At 42.5% G+C, this 18,580-nt stretch overlaps 1 protein-coding gene across 5 annotated transcripts in view; it reads right to left on the reverse strand.

The window, feature by feature from the left end:
* The window catches only part of LOC143171919 (kinesin-like protein KIF2A), a 75,649-nt gene that overhangs the window by 48,086 nt on the left and 8,983 nt on the right, over positions 1–18,580 (reverse strand). The window lies entirely within an intron of this gene.

Below are 18,580 nucleotides of genomic sequence, written 5' to 3' on the forward strand. Positions count from 1 at the left end.
AACGCAATGAACAGAAAACCGAGTGGTAAGTAAACAAAATACCATGTTGTCGTGGTTTAATTTCAGTCGGCAACTAAGCACCACGCAGCCGCTCGCTCACTCCCCTCCACCCAGTGGGATGGGGGAGAGAATTGGAAGAGCACAAGTTAGGAAAACTCGTGGGTTGAGATAAAAACAGTTTAATAATTGAAATAAAATGATAATAATAATATGATAATAATAATAATAATACACAAAACAACTGATGCCCAATGCAATTGCTCACCACCCGCCGACTGATGCCCAGCCAGTCCCCGAGCAGCGGCCCCCCCGGCCAGCTTTCCCCAGTTTATGTACTGAGCATGACGTCACATGGTATGGAATGTCCCTTTGGCCAGTTTGGCTGTGCCCCCTCCCAGCTTCTTGTGCACCTCCAGCCTTCTCAGTCGGTAGAGCATGGAAAACTAAAAAGTCCTTGGCTAGTGTAAGCATTACCTAGCAACAACTAAAACATCGGTGCATTATCAACTTTGTTCTCATCCTAAATCCAAAACACTGTACCAGCTACTAGAAAGGAAATTAACTCTATCCCTGCCGAAACCAGGACAATATCCACCCCTTATTCTATACCATCTGCGTCATGCTCAAGTCTCATATTTTCCAGTACATTTTCATTAATCACCACCCCTTTTTTTTTATATATATATATATATACACACACACACACAGAGATATCATTCCCTTCGTCTGTGGGCCATCCCTCTAAAATGTTCAGTGAGTTCATTTAGTCCATGACTTTGGGCTCCATCTGTCATAATAATCTTCCAGGGCAGGAAAAATGGAGATGGTATGTGGTGTTGGATTGTTTCATGTTGAAGTCAGTTCTGGTACCATCATCACTGTGCTTTGCTTGGTTTCACTGAAGTTATTCTTCATTAGTCTGGGTGATTCTTATTATAATAACATTAGTGTGGCATATAATATTATTAGTATGATTAGTATATCTGTGTATTATTAGTATAACTATTATAACTATAATTAGTACTTAACATCACATAATTCAGATCATTGGCTATTCTCACCCAAAATCAAATCCCCTTGAGGTACACATCGGACTTCCCCATCCTTCCGCATTATCCACCAAGTGCACCCAGGTCCTTGAGCAAAAGCAATCCCATGGATGGGTCTGCCTCTGCCTGAAGCAGGAATAACCCAGACTGTCTTCCCCAGCATATTTTTTATGTGCGCTACAGGGACTTTATTCCCATCTACAGTACGTAAAAGTTCTGACTGGGCAGGGCCTGCTCGATTGGCAGATCCCCTAGTGTTGACTAACCAGGTGGCCTTTGCTAAATGCGTATCCCAATGTTTGAACGTCCCGCCACCCATTGCTCTCAGTGTAGTCTTTAACAGTCCATTGTATCGTTCAATTTTCCCGGAGGCTCGTGCATGACAGGGGATGTGATACACCCACTCAATGCCGTGCTCTTTGGCCCAGGTGCCTAAGAGGTTGTTTCGGAAATGAGTCCCATTGTCTGACTCAATTCTTTCTGGGGTGCCATGTCGCCATAGGACTTGCTTTTCAAGGCCCAGGATAGTGTTCTGGGCAGTGGCATGGGGCACGGGATATGTTTCCAGCCATCCGGTGGTTGCCTCCACCATGGTAAGCACGTGGCGCTTGCCTTGGCGGGTTTGTGGGAGTGTGACATAATTAATCTGCCAGGCCTCCCCATATTTATATTTCAACCATCGTCCTCCATACCACAGAGGCTTTAACCGCTTGGCTTGCTTGATCGCAGCGCATGTTTCGCATTCATGGATAACCTGCGCAATAGTGTCCATGGTCAAGTCCACCCCTCGATCACGAGCCCATCTACATGTTGCATCTCTTCCTTGGTGACCTGGGGTGTCATGGGCCCACCGAGCTAGAAATAACTCACCCTTATGTTGCCAGTCCAGATCCACCTGAGCCACTTCAATCTTAGCAGCCTGATCCACCTGCTGGTTGTTTTGATGTTCTTCAGTGGCCCGACTCTTGGGTACGTGAGCATCTACGTGACGGACTTTTACAACCAGGTTCTCCACCCGGGCAGCAATATCTTGCCACAATGCGGCAGCCCAGATGGGTTTGCCTCTGCGCTGCCAGTTGCTCTGCTTCCATTGCTGCAACCACCCCCACAGGGCATTTGCCACCATCCATGAGTCAGTACAGAGATAGAGCAATGGCCACTTTTCTCGGTCAGCAATGTCTAAAGCCAGCTGGATGGCCTTTACTTCTGCAAATTGGCTCGATTCACCTTCTCCTTCAGCAGTTTCTACAAGTTGTCGCATAGGACTCCATACAGCAGCTTTCCACCTCCGATGCTTTCCCACAAGACAACAGGACCCATCAGTGAACAGGGCATATTGCTTCTCATTTTCTGGTTGTTCCTTATACATTGGGGCCTCTTCAGCACGCGTTACCTCCTCCTCTGGCAATATTCCAAAATCTTTGCCCTCTGGCCAATCCATGATCACTTCCAGGATTCCTGGGCGACTGGGGTTTCCTATTCGAGCCCATTGTGTGATCAGTGCGACCCACTTACTCCATGTAGCATCAGTTGCATGATGCGTACAGGGGACCCTCCCTCTGAACATCCAGCCCAGCACCGGCAGTCGGGGTGCCAGGAGGAGCTGTGCTTCAGTACCGATCACTTCCGAAGCAGCTCAAACCCCTTCATAGGCTGCTAATATCTCTCTTTCAGTTGGAGTATAGCGGGCCTCGGATCCTCTGTATCCCCGACTCCAAAACCCTAGGGGTCGACCTCGAGTCTCCCCTGGTGCTTTCTGCCAGAGGCTCCAGGTAGGGCCATTCTCCCCGGCTGCAGTGTAGAGCACATTTTTTACATCTTGCCCTGCCCGGACTGGCCCCAGGGCTACTGCATGAACTATCTCCCGTTTAATTTGTTCAAAAGCTTGTCGTTGCTCAGGGCCCCATTTGAAATCGTTCTTCTTTCGGGTCACTTGATAGAGAGGGTTTACAATCAGACTGTAATTTGGAATGTGCATTCTCCAAAAACCCACGACGCCTAAGAAAGCTTGTGTTTCCTTTTTGCTAGTTGGTGGAGACATGGCTGTTATTTTGTTGATCACATCCATTGGGATCTGACGACGTCCATCTTGCCATTTTATTCCTAAAAATTGGATCTCCTGTGCAGGTCCCTTGACCTTACTTTGTTTTATGGCAAAACCGGCCTTCAGCAGGATTTGGACTATTTTTGTTCCCTTTTTCAAAAACTTCTCCTGCTGTGTTGCCCCACATGATGATGTCATCAATGTATTGCAGGTGTTCTGGAGCTCCACCCTGTTCTAGTGCAGTCTGGATCAGTCCATGGCAAATGGTGGGGCTGTGTTTCCACCCCTGGGGCAGTCGGTTCCAGGTGTACTGGACGCCCCTCCAAGTGAATGCAAATTGTGGCCTGCACTCTGCTGCCAAAGGGATTGAGAAAAACGCATTAGCCATATCAACTGTGGCATACCACTTGGCTGCCTTTGATTCCAATTCGTATTGAAGTTCTAGCATGTCTGGCACGGCAGCACTCAGCGGTGGCGTGACTTCATTTAGGCCACAATAGTCTACTGTCAGTCTCCACTCTCCATTAGACTTCCGCACTGGCCATATGGGACTGTTAAAGGGTGAGCGGGTCTTGCTGATCACTCCTTGGCTCTCCAGTCGACGAATCAGCTCATGAATGGGAATCAGGGAGTCTCGGTTGGTGCGATATTGCCGCCGGTGCACTGTGGTGGTAGCGATTGGCACTTGTTGGTCTTTGACCTTCAGCAACCCCACAATAGAAGGGTCCTCCGAGAGACCAGGCAAGGTGGACAGCTGTTTAATTTCCTCCATCTCCAAGGCAGCTATACCAAAAGCCCACCGGTACCCTTTTGGGTCCTTGAAATACCCTCTCCTGAGGTAGTCTATGCCAAGGATGCACGGAGCATCTGGGCCAGTCACAATGGGGTGCTTCTGCCACTCATTCCCAGTTAGACTCACTTCGGCTTCCAATACAGTTAGATGTTGGGATCCCCCTTGTCACCCCAGAAATACAGATGGGTTCTGCCCCTATATAGCTTGATGGCATTAGGGTACACTGTGCACCGGTGTCCACGAGAGCCTTATACTTCTGTGGGTCTGATGTGCCAGGCCACCAAATCCACACAGTCCAGTAAACCCGGTTGTCCCTTTCCTCCCCCTGGCTGGAGGCAGGGCCCCTCTAATCCTCATCACAGTACTCATTTCTCATTTCTTGTACGTACGAGTCAGAAGTTTCTTCATTAAGATCAAGAGTAAGATCAGCCCTTCTACTCTGTCTGGGGAACTGCCCGCTGGAAACTGGAGCAGCAATTTTCCTGGAAGAACCTCTTTCTGTGATTGTTTTCCCTTGCAATTCACGTACCCGTGCCCCTAGGGCTGCAGTAGATTTTGCATCCCACTTCCTCATGTCCTCTCCGTGGTCACGCAGATAAAACCAGAGGGTGCCCCGTGGTGTGTACCCTTTATATACTCTCTCTTGAGCAAAAGAACGCTTACTTCTAATAGCCGAGATACTGGTCCGTACAGGTGAGGAGTAAGACCTATCCTCTCTGAGTTGCTGGATCTCCCGGGACAGTTTTTCGGACAGTTTCTCCACAGCCGAGACGAGGGAGGAAGAGAGACTTGCCTCGTATTGCCGGAGTTGACTAGCCAATTCATCCACTGTTTGTTCCTCTCCATCTTTCCAGGTCATCACTGCCAATGAATTGGCATATGATGATGGTGAGCTCCTTATAAACTTCCGCCACATGGGTCGTGTGCACTTGACTTGCAGCCACTCCAACCCCGGCCAGCTTTCCCCAGTTTATGTACTGAGCATGACGTCACATGGTATGGAATGTCCCTTTGGCCAGTTTGGCTGTGCCCCCTCCCAGCTTCTTGTGCACCTCCAGCCTTCTCAATCAGCAGAGCATGGAAAACTAGTAAGTCCTTAGCTAGTGTAAGCATTACCTAGCAACAACTAAAACATCGGTGCGTTATCAACTTTGTTCTCATCCTAAATCCAAAACACTGTACCAGCTACTAGGAAGGAAATTAACTCTATCCCTGCCGAAACCAGGACACGTGAAAGCCACACCACTTAGACTCTCTTTTCTGAGAGTCTCCCACGGGTGGGAATGTTTCCTGAGGTGCACTCCACAAAGGCTTGTTTGTCTCCCTTCTAGGCTGATACAACATAAATGTCCTGACATAGGAGGGAAGCCCTCTGAAATTGTATTCTGATATCCATTTCTTATGGGCATTCAATCAGTTGGCAATTCAACTAAAATTAAATTCCCTGCAATTTAATACAAATCATCATTTTAAAAACAATTGCTAACACAGACTGTTAAGCTGGAGTTAAGGTGCCATTGCTATGACTTCTCCAGTGAAAGATCCAAAGCCAGCAAGCCCCCATAAAGTACAATAAAACCAGTAAACTTTCAGTAGGAATAAGGATTTTCCTTCTCAAATATGTAGTGCACCACACTTTTTTCATGTCATCTGTCATACTTTATCCTATTTCCTACACGTGGTAGCGAGGAGCAATTGGAAGAGCAGAGCAGCCATGCACTGACACAAAAGTGCATGTCACATTGATTTCACATCTGTGCTTTGCCCTAAGAGTACCAAGAATTGGGGTTTCTAAAGAACACGAGTCCAATGCGACTGCTCCTCTAACATCCTCCTTTAATGAGCCATAGCACGAACAAGCAACCCCTTACTCCACCGCATTTGAGAGGGAAATACAGGCAATACAGTAAAAAAACGAAACCAAATAATGTTGTTATCTCCCCAAAGGAAAAAAATGGAAATATAAAGCTTTATACACCCAGCAAGAAGTATTTTCATTGCAACTGTACTTAATCCTTCCATGAACTCCCTGAAAACCACACAATTTTAACTTGTTTGTAGCTTGCAGCCTGTAGCCCACACCCACAGCAGCCCCTGCAGGTGTCTCTACCAGGCCACCCTCAGTCCCACCAAGCTTACCTGGGCACACGCCCATGCACCGACACAGCTCCCCAGCAGCTCTGCAGGACGAGCGCAGTCTGGTAATTCTCACATCCACACACCACAGTGCGCACCTCCTCCTGCAGCACCGTCAGGCAAATCCACTCCTCCAATGCCAGCACATCCCACCTGCCTGCCGCCCCTGAGCCACCCCCCCAGAGACCATACTTCAGCACCCACCCTGAGCCACCCCCCAGGAGCCCAAGGGCCACGTGCAGCTCCAAAAGCACAAGCCAATTGTCCTGGACAGTCCACGCATACGCTGCTGCTGCTGGGCACCCGCTTAGGGGCGAAACACAGCACGGTCCTTACGCATCTGCTCTTGTCTGGGTCTCCACCTTGCATCTTCTCTTCTCCTTTCCTAAATCTCCCAACCTCCCAAATCCACCCCAGTTTTCTCCTCCATTGATTGTTTCAAACTTCTGTTTCAGCCATTTCAGTCACAATTTGACAGTTTTCCAAAGTTAATGTTTTTATACAGTCTAAGCCTCTTAGGGCCTGCTGAGGGACAGAAAGGAAGAAAAACCTTAACTGGTATCCCAAATTATCTCACCTAACAGTGCAAGTAACAGATGTATATTGTTAATATATCTTTTATTGCAAAGGCTGCCTAAACATTCACATCTAGTTAAAATTAAGCAAAAAGAGAGGCTACAGGGAAGCATCATGGAAGGTAACAGCAAATCTGTATACTCTAATATAACATGCAGAGGAAGAGACTAACTGAAACTCAGGCAAAGCATAGCACATGGGGGGACTCGCAGAGCTGTCGGCATCCCTGGGCAGCACTGCTTTCGCATCTGCGGTGCTTACCTCACCGGCAACAGTACATAACATACATATTTCTAACCTCCGCACTTCTCCTTGCCTAAAGCATAAGATTCAGTCCACCACTAAAGAAGGTTAAGTAGGTTTTTTTACTTTAAAAAAAAACCACAAAAAAAGTTCCCCCTTTGCTTCACTTGGTTCCTTTCCTCTAGCATTTGCTAGTTTTTATTTCCCCAACCTGTATTTTGTCTGAATAAACCCTTCCATTTGTGCTTCCTGAGCATCATTCTCTCAGGTGCCCCAGCTGTGTGCACTGCAGGGATGGTCTGGATTCCTCACCGAGGCACTGCCAGCAGGAGATGCGCAGGCAGGGATCACAGCCATGCCCTCCCTTCTGTGCACAAGCGTTCCTCCATTTCCCCTCATCCAAACGACATTGTGCAGGCACACATCCTGCCCTCGGAACCGTGCCCAAATTCTGCTGGTGGCCGGGCTGAAGCAGACTCACTGAGCATGACGTTCCCACACCTCATTTCCTTGGACGAGCATTTTTGTGTAAGTTTTCTTTGTGCAAGGTCCTCAATACACCTCTCCATTAATTTTTCTGCATTTAATAACCTCTAGTGACTTAATTTGGTGCAAGAACACTCTGTCGTAGAACTGTTTCAATTAGCTATCTGGTCTGTTAGCAAAGTAGCAACAGAAGTGACTTTCTTCCTGTAGCAGCGCCACTTCTGCCACTTCTACAAACAGCATGCTGGGACGCAAGGACACAAAAACTTTTCAGCACTGTGGGAAGTGGAAGACTCTTCAAGCTTACATCAGTATAATCTTCTGCTACTTGTTTTGAGGCTTGGCCCAGCTGTCAATCCAGAATCAAGAGAAAACTGATATATGAAAAATGTAAATTTAGAGAAACATACGTTATACAATACTATAATAATCTTTTGCATGTTAACAGATTTTGAAGAAAAGCACTATTCACAGCCTGTGACACTGCATTAGTCACAGAGCCATCATATAAGTCCTATTACCTGTTCCTGTGCTCTATTACTTTTGACAGAGAACGAATAATTAAAAAAAGGTTTAATCTTTGCCATAACAAGTGAAAGGAGATCAAAGCAGGCTGATGAATGAATAGAAAATACTGAATCCTCTCACAAACACAGTAAGCCAGCATGCCATAACAAAAGAATCACAATAAATCTTCCATCTCTGTGCCAGACTTTATCCGCTCCCTGGCCAAGAAAGTCAGGATTGAATAAAAAAAACACTAACAAAAATAAAAGTTATGTCCATCTTCCAAATATTCTCAGCTTAAATAGGAAATTTATACTATGTTTAAACTGGCAATATACGCATACAATTTGTTCCTCAAAATTCTTTATGTTACTAAAAGTTTACATGTTATTGAACTGCCAGAAAGCACATATACATCTTTATAATTGCCTCTTGCTCTCCACAAACAGTATTCCATTATATTTTTCTAGTACACAGCTGAATACAGCAGTTGTGAAATTCAGGAATGCCAGCAACCAATTAGGCTGGCATAAACCTTGTCTAGCATATAAAGCAAGACCAAACTGCAAATGCTAAAGCATAAGATCCAAATCAATCTGCAGAGAGTGGTTGAAGGCAATGTCCCTGATTTCAGGTACATTATCTGGAGTTGGTATCAAAATCTGAAATGTAAACATGTTCATGTAAACATGAACGTGCGATATGACAAACTGAAAAAGGAACAAGTGATTCGAGAAAGACTATCTTCACACACATCTCAAAAACAAAAGAAGAAAGTAGAGTCATAATTCTGATACACCAATTCTTCACTCGGCATTTCTTTAATTTTATTGCCTCTCCTCACATGATTAGAATTCACATCACAGGCAAAACTTTTTCTGGGAAGTCGGTCCATTGCTATAGAACTCAAAACTAATGGAGAAGTTATTTGAAAAGGCTATTATTTGTTTCTTTTGGGGGTAGGGAGCTAATACTCTTTTAAGCACATTTCAAAGTGCATTATTTCACATTAGTGAGCTCCTCCTAAAACATCTTCCCTTTATTTGGTTTCAGAAACTTCAATTGCCAGTGAAATCAATGGCAGTCAGCCCACTGGCTTCACAAAATGTTGTTAAGAGTATCTCACCACCGTAGCATTCGGAAGCTACAGCTACATATTGCTTCTGTAGGTGTCAGTGTCAGAGCGAGAGACTTGTTTCTAAAGCAGCTCAATTCATAAAGAAGTATCACATCACAACAGCCAACAGATGCACTGATATTTAGATATTTATCAGTAAGTTATTTCAGCTGTACATGCCAGTGAACCTATCATTTTTAAGAGCAGAGTTGTTCTCCACATATAACTTAGCCACAGAAAAAGATATTTGGAAGGAAGCACCTGTCCAATCATATCTAATACATACTACCATAAGTCCCCTATAAACCGAACACATTTCACCTTTATGTTATTAAGCGGTCTGCCTCTGCTATTCACCCCAGAAAGTTGCACTAGCACCTCACTGTCAACATATACAAACTTTTTTCCAGATTACATGTGTTCACAGTCATTTAGTACTCTGTGCTTTCTTTTATGGCTTGTATAAAGACACCTGTACAAGAATGGTGAGCCTATCTGTACCTGTTTCAGTCTGAGTATCTCCTTTTCCAACACTGGCAACCAGGATGAGGTGCAATATCCCACATGGGCTCCAGACTGCTTTCCACAGGAACACTCACTGCCAAATTACAGTAATTCTAAAATTGCACTCACTTTTCCCCTTGTCACTTCACCCTGGTAGTCCACACTTATTTTGTGATTAACTAGAATATCAAGAATTTTCTCCTGCCATTTACAGTTTATGATCTCCCAATTTATAGCAAAAGCACATTTACTTTGTGCCATCTTTTACCCCAGTTGTTTCATTCCATATTTCCTAATCTTCCCGCATGATATAAATCTCCACAGAGATGATACTTCCACTCTAGCATAGTAATGAAGTTTCCTGAGAACAATGTTACTTTCTGTGTTATGACCAGGAATTAATAACTATAATGGATGGAAAAAACAGCCAGCCAGTCCCAAAACTGATCCCAGAGGGCACACTATTAGTTAGAAATTATTAGGTACACTATCATCACCTGTCTTAAATACATTACTGTTCTTGTATTAAACTTCATCTGAATAATTTTTAATGCTCTACGAAACATTTTACTGAAATTCAGAGAAACTTATGACTGACCTTCATAATGGGTTGATACTGGTAATGCTGCGCAAAGCCTCTCCCATACTGATGCACTGGCAGGGCCAAGCTCAGGTCACGTCATGCTGCACTCAGCTCCAGGATTCAGCACTGCATTTACCTGCTCCACCTCTAGGACGCTAGTTTGGGACACAGAAACTAGAAGCACTTCAGCATCTGTCCTCCACTGTTTGCTACTACTTTTAGTTGAGGCACTTAAGTTCCTAGAGTGCTTCAATTAGATTTGTAATTCCCCCCCCATTTTACTGCAAAATCAAGCAGGATGAGCTAAAATCACTTCCAAAACTGAAGTTAATGTGATGGCTGATTGCTCCATGACCTAAAATTCTTTTATTCAGTTATGCTGGTTTTGTCATCAGGGTACCGCAACGGTCTTTTTTTTTTGATGGGGAGGGGAGGCAACTCCTATGAGGATCTATCATTTGCTGTCAAGTTAGACTGTGTCATGCTCTTACCAAAACATGGCATAACCCATGACCAACCTTCTCATTCTCAAGCAGCAGGCAGTACTAGGTTGTAATAGAAAAACTCAAGTACTGGAGATTATCTCTGTGCTTTTCCATACCACACCAGGGACAGAACCCCTAGGACAACTGGTACGGGCTGGCTCGTGTCCACAACACCCCTGGGACAGCACCTTTCACGACACATTGCTCACAACTACAGCACTTGGTGCTCACAGCCCAGGTCCCTCAGCTGTGTCTACGGTAGCAAGTAGCATACTGCAACAGGAGCAGATTTGCAGAGCAAAGCAGGTGGTGCTGAGGATCCAACATTCACACCGCATGTTTTGGAGGGGACTGGGGGGGTCTAGTGCCACAGACTGAACAGTCCTTGTTGGAGCGCATCACATACATTTCTGGAGTGCACCCTCCAGCTAAATTTCATCCAAAAAGAATTTAGTGTGCTCCGAGACCACTTTCAAAGCGAACTAAAGCATAGCATGAGGACGTAAGGGATGATCAGAAGATACATGTCCAAAGCCCATTCTTGATCTGAACTGAAATGCTTGTACAGGTGCACCTCTGTGGTCCCAAGAGGCATGCCTAGAGCACTAAGACCTCTTAATTTTTTATGGTTATTCATTTTGACCTACACAAAAGTGAGAAAACTACATTGCAGCCTCCCGCTATGATGCTTTTAGAGCACGAACAGGAGCATGTGCTGCATGTCCTAGGATGTGCAAGAGAATTTGAAAGTGCAGTGCCTACTAAAATGCAGGACTGTCCGAGCAGTGATAGCCAAAACAATGCAGTTCAGGTCTCTTCTCATCAACCAGTCAAGGAAGTTTAGGTTTCCTATAGAAGGTAGGTCATCTGGTTCACTCCAGATGGGAGCCTGGAAATGAACTAGCACGTGTGCAATGAGAATGATCATGGTACCAGGATGCTAGACTAAAATGAGGTGCAAGATAAATTCACAATCAGAACAGTCCAAACCATGAAATACTTGAATTCTCTCTACAAGAAGATTACATGCAAACAAGTGCTAATGAAGGAGGGGATTGGGTAAGTGAATCACTGTTTTCTTTTATAATGTAGGCCTTTCAAAACATTAGCTAGAAACTTATGCATCATCTTCCAGCCTGATGTTCAGTTACACTCTGAATAACACCAAGTTTGGGGTCTGATCCTTTGGCAAGACAGTTTTTTGGGTAGTCAGATGCCATAACAATTGTGAGGAACTTCAAAAAGGCCTCTCAGAAATAAGGGAGTACACAAAAAGGTGGCAGACAAGCTTCAACATAGACAGAAGAAAGATAAGGCAACCAGAGAAAAATAATCTAATTTATGGGTACACAATGCAGAAACTGGAACTAGGTAACAACTCAAGTAACAGATCCTTAAGTTAACACTTACAGTTCTCTAAAATCACCAACTCAATATGCAGCTGCAACAAAAAAAGAGCCAATGAAACATTGGCCATCATCAGGAACCTAGAGAATAAAAGTGAGTGTAATTTTTAAACTATAAATAAAACTTTGGTGCCCCCACATCTCAAGTACTGTGTGCACTAGTCTTCACACCTCAAAAAAGATGTAGTGGAATTAGAGGAGGTAAAGAGAAGGACAATGAAGAAGACAAAGAGAATGAAGCAAGTAGAGATTAAGGCGGGTGAGATTACTTGCTTTTGAGGAAAAGGCTGCAGGTGGATTTGGTTGAGCTTTACAACCATAAAGGTCAAAACGAGTGGAAACTGTTATTCACCAAATCCTGCAACACTAAAACTAGGAGCAGTCTCTTAAGGCAGATTGGTTTCAGGCAGATAAAAGTAGTAATGTACTTCTCTATGCAGCAAGCAGGGAACTTCCTGATCTTGCTTCCACAAGAGGTTTTGGAGGCAGACAGTGTAAGTTGGGTCAGAAAGGTATTCAATAAATTCACAGACAATAGGTCTATAAATGGATATTTAATAGGACTAGGCAGAGTTGTACTTCTAATATCCCAAATATAATTCTGGGTACTGAGGGATGACAAAGGCATAAGACTGCAGCGACAAGGCTGACCTGCTTTCCCTAAATAGCCTCTCCTACCGCCGTTGGGCGAGATGAACCATCGGTCTGATCCACTGGGGCACTTCTTATGGTAGTGGTGAGCATACTTTAAGGAGAGGGAGGAACCTCCAAAAAGGCAGAAACACTTCATAAGCTTTTAAAAAAATTTCACATTCTCCTGTCGTGGTTTAATTTCAGTCGGCAACTAAGCACCACGCAGCCGCTCGCTCACTCCCCCCCGACACCGGTGGGATGGGGGAGAGAATTGGAAGAGCACAAGTTAGAAAAACTCGTGGGTTGAGATAAAAACAGTTTAATAATTGAAATAAAATGATAATAATAATATGATAATAATAATAATACACAAAACAAGTGATGCACAGTACAATTGCTCACCACCCGCCGACCGATGCCCAGCCAGTCCCCGAGCAGCGGCCCCCCCGGCCAGCTTTCCCCAGTTTATGTACTGAGCATGACGTCACATGGTATGGAATGTCCCTTTGGCCAGTTTGGCTGTGCCCCCTCCCAGCTTCTTGTGCACCTCCAGCCTTCTCAGTCGGTAGAGCATGGGAAGCTGAAAAGTCCTTGGCTAGTGTAAGCATTACCTAGCAACAACTAAAACATCGGTGTGTTATCAACTTTGTTCTCATCCTAAATCCAAAACACTGTACCAGCTACTAGAAAGGAAATTAACTCTATCCCTGCTGAAACCAGGACATCTCCATTTTCAGTAAAAGTCTTATAGAGAGAAAAACAAAAGTTTTTATTCACTTTTCATAAAGTAATCTTAATTTTGTCATATATTCACAAAGCAATCTCCCTTCCAAAGTGTAAAGAAAGCCCAAACAAAAAAACCCCAAAAATCCACCCATTTCAACATTCCCGCGAGGTTTTCCAACACCCACAGGTCCCTTTCATGGCCTATATGAACCCCTGAAGTTCTCAGATTTGAGGAAGATTAAGCAATTAGAGCTGCAAACTTTATTCAAATGAGAACAAGACGTTAATGTATGCCATGATAGTATTTTCTGTCCTCTATCACATATTTCTTTTACTACCACTGCATAAGTGAAGGTTTTCATTCAGTTGCTGGTAATGACATTCACATCTTTCCTATGAGTTGACAGCTTGTAAACAAGTTATAGGAATAGTTCAATGTCTTCTTATATCTATTTTTTTAATTTCATAAAACTGAACATAATTTGACATCTTCTTGAACATTTAGTCAGCAGTTCCTTGGAGTCCTTTAAAACAATTTTGCAGGCAGCTTCTTTAAAACCTTTTAAAACTGTTTCTGAAAGTTCCTCTCCAGAATCCTTTGTTATATATTTTTACAGCTCAAAGTCCTCTGTGTTCAGTATAAATTTCATTACAGTTACGGTACGTAGGAAGAAAGGAAGACTCAGTCAAGTATCTCTTTCAAACAGCATTGGGGTTTAGTGGTTGTTGAAATTTTTTTAGCTTTTCTACAACAGGATTTAAGATTGTGGTGGATTCAAATAATGTGGTGAATACCCTCTGCTAAAAGATTGAGATGACCTGGCCAGTCTTCTCCCTCCCTTTCCCCTTTCTCATTTTGTTTGTTGCTTGAATAAATGGCAGAGACCTCCTTTTCATGATTTTCTCTGCTTTCTCTGAAGCTGACAGTAGCTGCCTAGAAACAATAGCTTCTTGCATCACATAGAAAATTTCTACCAGCCCCTTTTAAAGATGTTTTCGACTGGTACCATTTGCCTTTTATGACCCATCCTGTCAAATAAGGTTTTTTTTGTTTGGTTGTTTTTTTTAATTTCCCTTACTTTACAACATTACATTTAGTAAGAATATTTACCATTACTTACTTTATTACAGAGCTGCCAACTGTTGCTCCTGGTTAAAAGTCAGAAGCCTTTAGTTTCATACAAGTTTAAAGCTTGTATTTTTCCCTTATCTTAACAAGGTTCTAAAAGCTCAAGCTCAAACCAATAAGTAAACTGAGCAATATTTTAGTCAGAATCATAGACTATCTCGAGTTGGAAAGGACCCATAAGGATCATCGAGTCCAACTCCCTGCTCCTCGCAGGACTACCTAAAACTAAACCATATGACTAAGAGCGTCGTCCAGACACTCCTTGAACTCTGACAGGCTTGGTGCCGTGACCACTTCCCTGGGGAGCCTGTTCCAGTGACCGACCACCCTCTCAGTGAAGAACCTTTTCCTACTGTCCAATCTGAACTTCCCCTGACGCAGCTTCATTCCATTTCCTCATGTCCTATCGCTGGTCACCAGAGAGGAGATCAGCACCTCCCCCTCTGTTGCCCCCCTTAAGGAAGTTGTAGACTGCGATGAGGTCACCCCTCAGCCTTCTCTTCTTCAAGCTGAACAAGCCAAGTGACCTCAGCTGCTCCTCATAAGTCTTGTCCTCAAGGCCTTTCACCATCTTGGTCACCCTCCTCTGGACACACTCTAATAGTTTGATGTCCTTCTTATATTGAGGCACCCAGAACTGCACACAGTACTCGACTAAACATATTGTGAATATTTATAGTGAACACCATATTTTAGTGTTCACAGCAGGTTGACCACAGCATTCTCTTCCTGATCCCAAGAGTCCAGCCATACAGTATGGTGAGGAAGACAAGATAACCCAACAAACAATAAGATGGTAAAAAGTTTAAAAAGAAAAATAAAACTTTATAAGCAGTAAATGTTTACAAAGGAAGAACTTAAACAAGAACACCACAATGAAGCAAATTTACTCCATTCTGTTACTTATTTCTCAAGCACAAAAAAAATCACAGTGGCACATTCCACAGGTCAAGCCAACAAAAATGTTACAGATTTTGTGCTCCAGGAAAGGAGCTCACCTGCTTCATACTGTTCACTCATTTCTCTACGTTGTCCTACAGTAAGTGGATGTATTAAAAGAACTCAAAAGGCTAATTTATCTTCTAGAGCAAATAGAAAGAGATACTTTTGCAATGACTTTACTCTTCAGTCAGGCATGACGTCTTCCCAACGATTTATCAGCTCTTCCCACCTCAGCAAAGTGATTTGAAAAAGGACACAGAAAATTTAACACATCCTCCTGGTCAACACTTCTGTGTTGACTAACAATCCCCAGAAACTCTGGATGTAACAATATGAGAACCTACACTGGATAAGTAAGCCTAAATGTTGGACCCATTAGCTCGACCAGCAATAGCAGACTTGAAACCCTGCATGTGATCTGGCTGCTATGGAAGGACAAAGACACATTGTGTCCGTATGACTTACATAGGAATTAGGTAATTGAGTCAAATGATTTAAATGTGGTAACAAAAAAAGTCTTAATCACAGGGAAGGAAGATGTATGTCACAAAAGGAAAGAGTAAAAGCACGTTACCATTTAAATCTACCCTCAAAAGCTTGTAAAATAGGGTGACTACCCAAACCTGAAACAGAATTTTTATAGCATCATTATACCTTCTACCTTGCTATAACATCATAGTTGCTATTGGGAGTTGTACATAAAGATCAAGATCATCATACAGGATTACCCAGAAGACAGAGGATGGTACAGACCTCTCAACTCTGAGAAACACCAATTTCACAGAAGTTGGGCTTTAAAGAAAAAAATTACAGCCCTTACCATTACAAAAATTTAGTCTTGTTTGTGTTTGAAAGCGAAACAGTTACAATGATGTTTTGGCAAGCCTAAGGAGAGAGGAGCTGCCAGTAGGTTTTCGGACTAGATGGATTATCTTTGACTGTGACCAGTTCCAGCTGCTTCAGAGACAAGTGAAGAAAATTCTTAAGTAGGCAATTACAAAATAACACAGCCACAGGCAAGATTTCGTCCTACCTCCCATCAGTTAGAGATTATTTAAACTACAGACTCAGATAGAACAGAAACTACCTTTTACAGTTGCTGGTGTAGTTTTTTTAATTTTTAGTGTAAAATTGGATATTCTTACCATCCACATCAACATCCTTATTAAAATTCTGCTATGCTTCTAGCCTCCATCTCCTTTGGTAACAAGCTCCACATGATAACTGTACCTAGTTTATTCTCCTTTATCAGTTTTAAGTTTTCTCTTTCAAACACTGACAGCTCTCCTGTTCTTGTATTATGAAAAAAATGGGCACAAGCTCATGATCTTTCTTTTTTACACTATTTGATGGTTAATCCCTAAAAATTCACCATTTTTCCCTTCCTGGAAGTTCTGTCAAATCTTCAGTCACTCTTCCAATTACAAGAACATCCCTTCTCCTCATGCCTGTTACATTGTTTCTGACACAGTGAGACCAGAACTGTATTCCCCCCTGCTTTCCAAATGAGCAAATATATAATTAATTTCTCTGTCCTTCTAGGTAGTATTTCAGATCTGCAAAGACAGAGAGAATAGGAACAGCCTAAGGAGGAAATGGACAGAACACAATTGGACTGAAAAAGTAAAGGAAAAACACTAATCAGCTTACTAAAGGGCCGCAGGGCATAAGAGATTTATCCTATTTCAGCAAAAGACTGAATTTATGGGAAAAAAAAAAGTGAGATATTCTTTCTCCAAATAGTTATATAGGTCTTTGTCATCATTAACTGGATAATGCACAAGAAGTGGAAATACAGGTATAAGTTCACACGTAAAGCAGTGAGCTATTATTATTTGAGTAAAGGGACATTTGTCCCTTGATCATTGTCAACAGACAAATGCCCATATTTAGACCTTAACAAGGAGCATCTTCTGGACAGGAGGAAACACCATTACAGCAGGTCTTGCAGGTACCTTCTGGCCACCTCTCTACTTCCCTAAGCTTCTGTGTGATAAGGCACATTTTTCAAGACTGGAAATGCAGTCCATTCTTAGCAATTCACAGCCTAAAACAAACAAGTTCTTTCCTGTTTCCAAGATAGATTACCAAGGCATACTTCAAGCAACATACATAAATTATACTGAAATAAGTAGTAAATTTCAGTATCAGAAATTATTATAAAAAGCCAAACTAGCTGATTTAATACGCTCTTACATTATATAAACATAACTAGTTATTCCAATTATAACTGGAAATATTATCTGCAACTCTAGACAACATTTATACCAATGTTTACCCACTGAGAATAAACAGATACACAGCAAGCAGCTCTGCAGCATCAGTCCTTGAAAACATTGGGGTTTATCCAAACACTGTTTTTCAAGTGTTTTTGGCCACAAGTTCTAATAATGCCTTTCATTTGTACAACATCTATTTTCTATTCAGTCCTATAAGAAATCTCTCATGAAAAACTTAAACCTAATTAGAACCTGTCAAAATGACAGAATATGTAACTTCTTTCCAGAATGTTCTGGTCACATTCTCACATTTATTGTGTTCTACATGTCTTTGCAATTTTGTTGTAATGAACAAGTATGACTTTTAACAGTGATATTTCACAAAAAAATGCTATTCTGTTAGTTTTTCTTTTTTATTTAAAGAAAAATAGAGTTATCTGGAATTAATAAAGCTCTGTATTCAGAAAAGTGTTTAACATAACTGGTGGACAGGTGGGAAAAAATGCATACTTTTTCAAATGACCCGATTAACAAACTAAAACTTTATTCTTCTCTGGATTCAGCAAATAAACAGGTAAATAAGGAAATTTTAAAGAATTATTATACTTACCTCTCAAAACAATATTTAGTATTAAAAAAGGACTTACTACAGACAAGACAACATATGAAAAATAGCCCAGACCAACACACCACTTTCTCCAAAAGTTTCTTAAATGCTTTTAATCATGCTTTCAGCCTAGGGTAGCTGGTATGATACACAGCCCTGATTCTACCTAGGATATAGTTCTGGGTAGAGCAGATCCAGGTAGCTCACTTACTGAACCAGAAGATCATACTTTCTCACCTCCACTTCATCCTGGCCATGCATTTCCTATACATTGATACTGTTGGGGTCACAGATCCCTCTGAGTCATTTGAACTCACTAATCCTGCAGAAAACTAGCACATCCAAAAGTTTTCTACTGTGTTTAGTGAATCAAATCATCAATTAATGTATTAAAT

Source organism: Aptenodytes patagonicus, chromosome W, assembly GCF_965638725.1.
Source record: "Aptenodytes patagonicus chromosome W, bAptPat1.pri.cur, whole genome shotgun sequence".
In the NCBI taxonomy this organism is placed as follows: domain Eukaryota; kingdom Metazoa; phylum Chordata; class Aves; order Sphenisciformes; family Spheniscidae; genus Aptenodytes; species Aptenodytes patagonicus.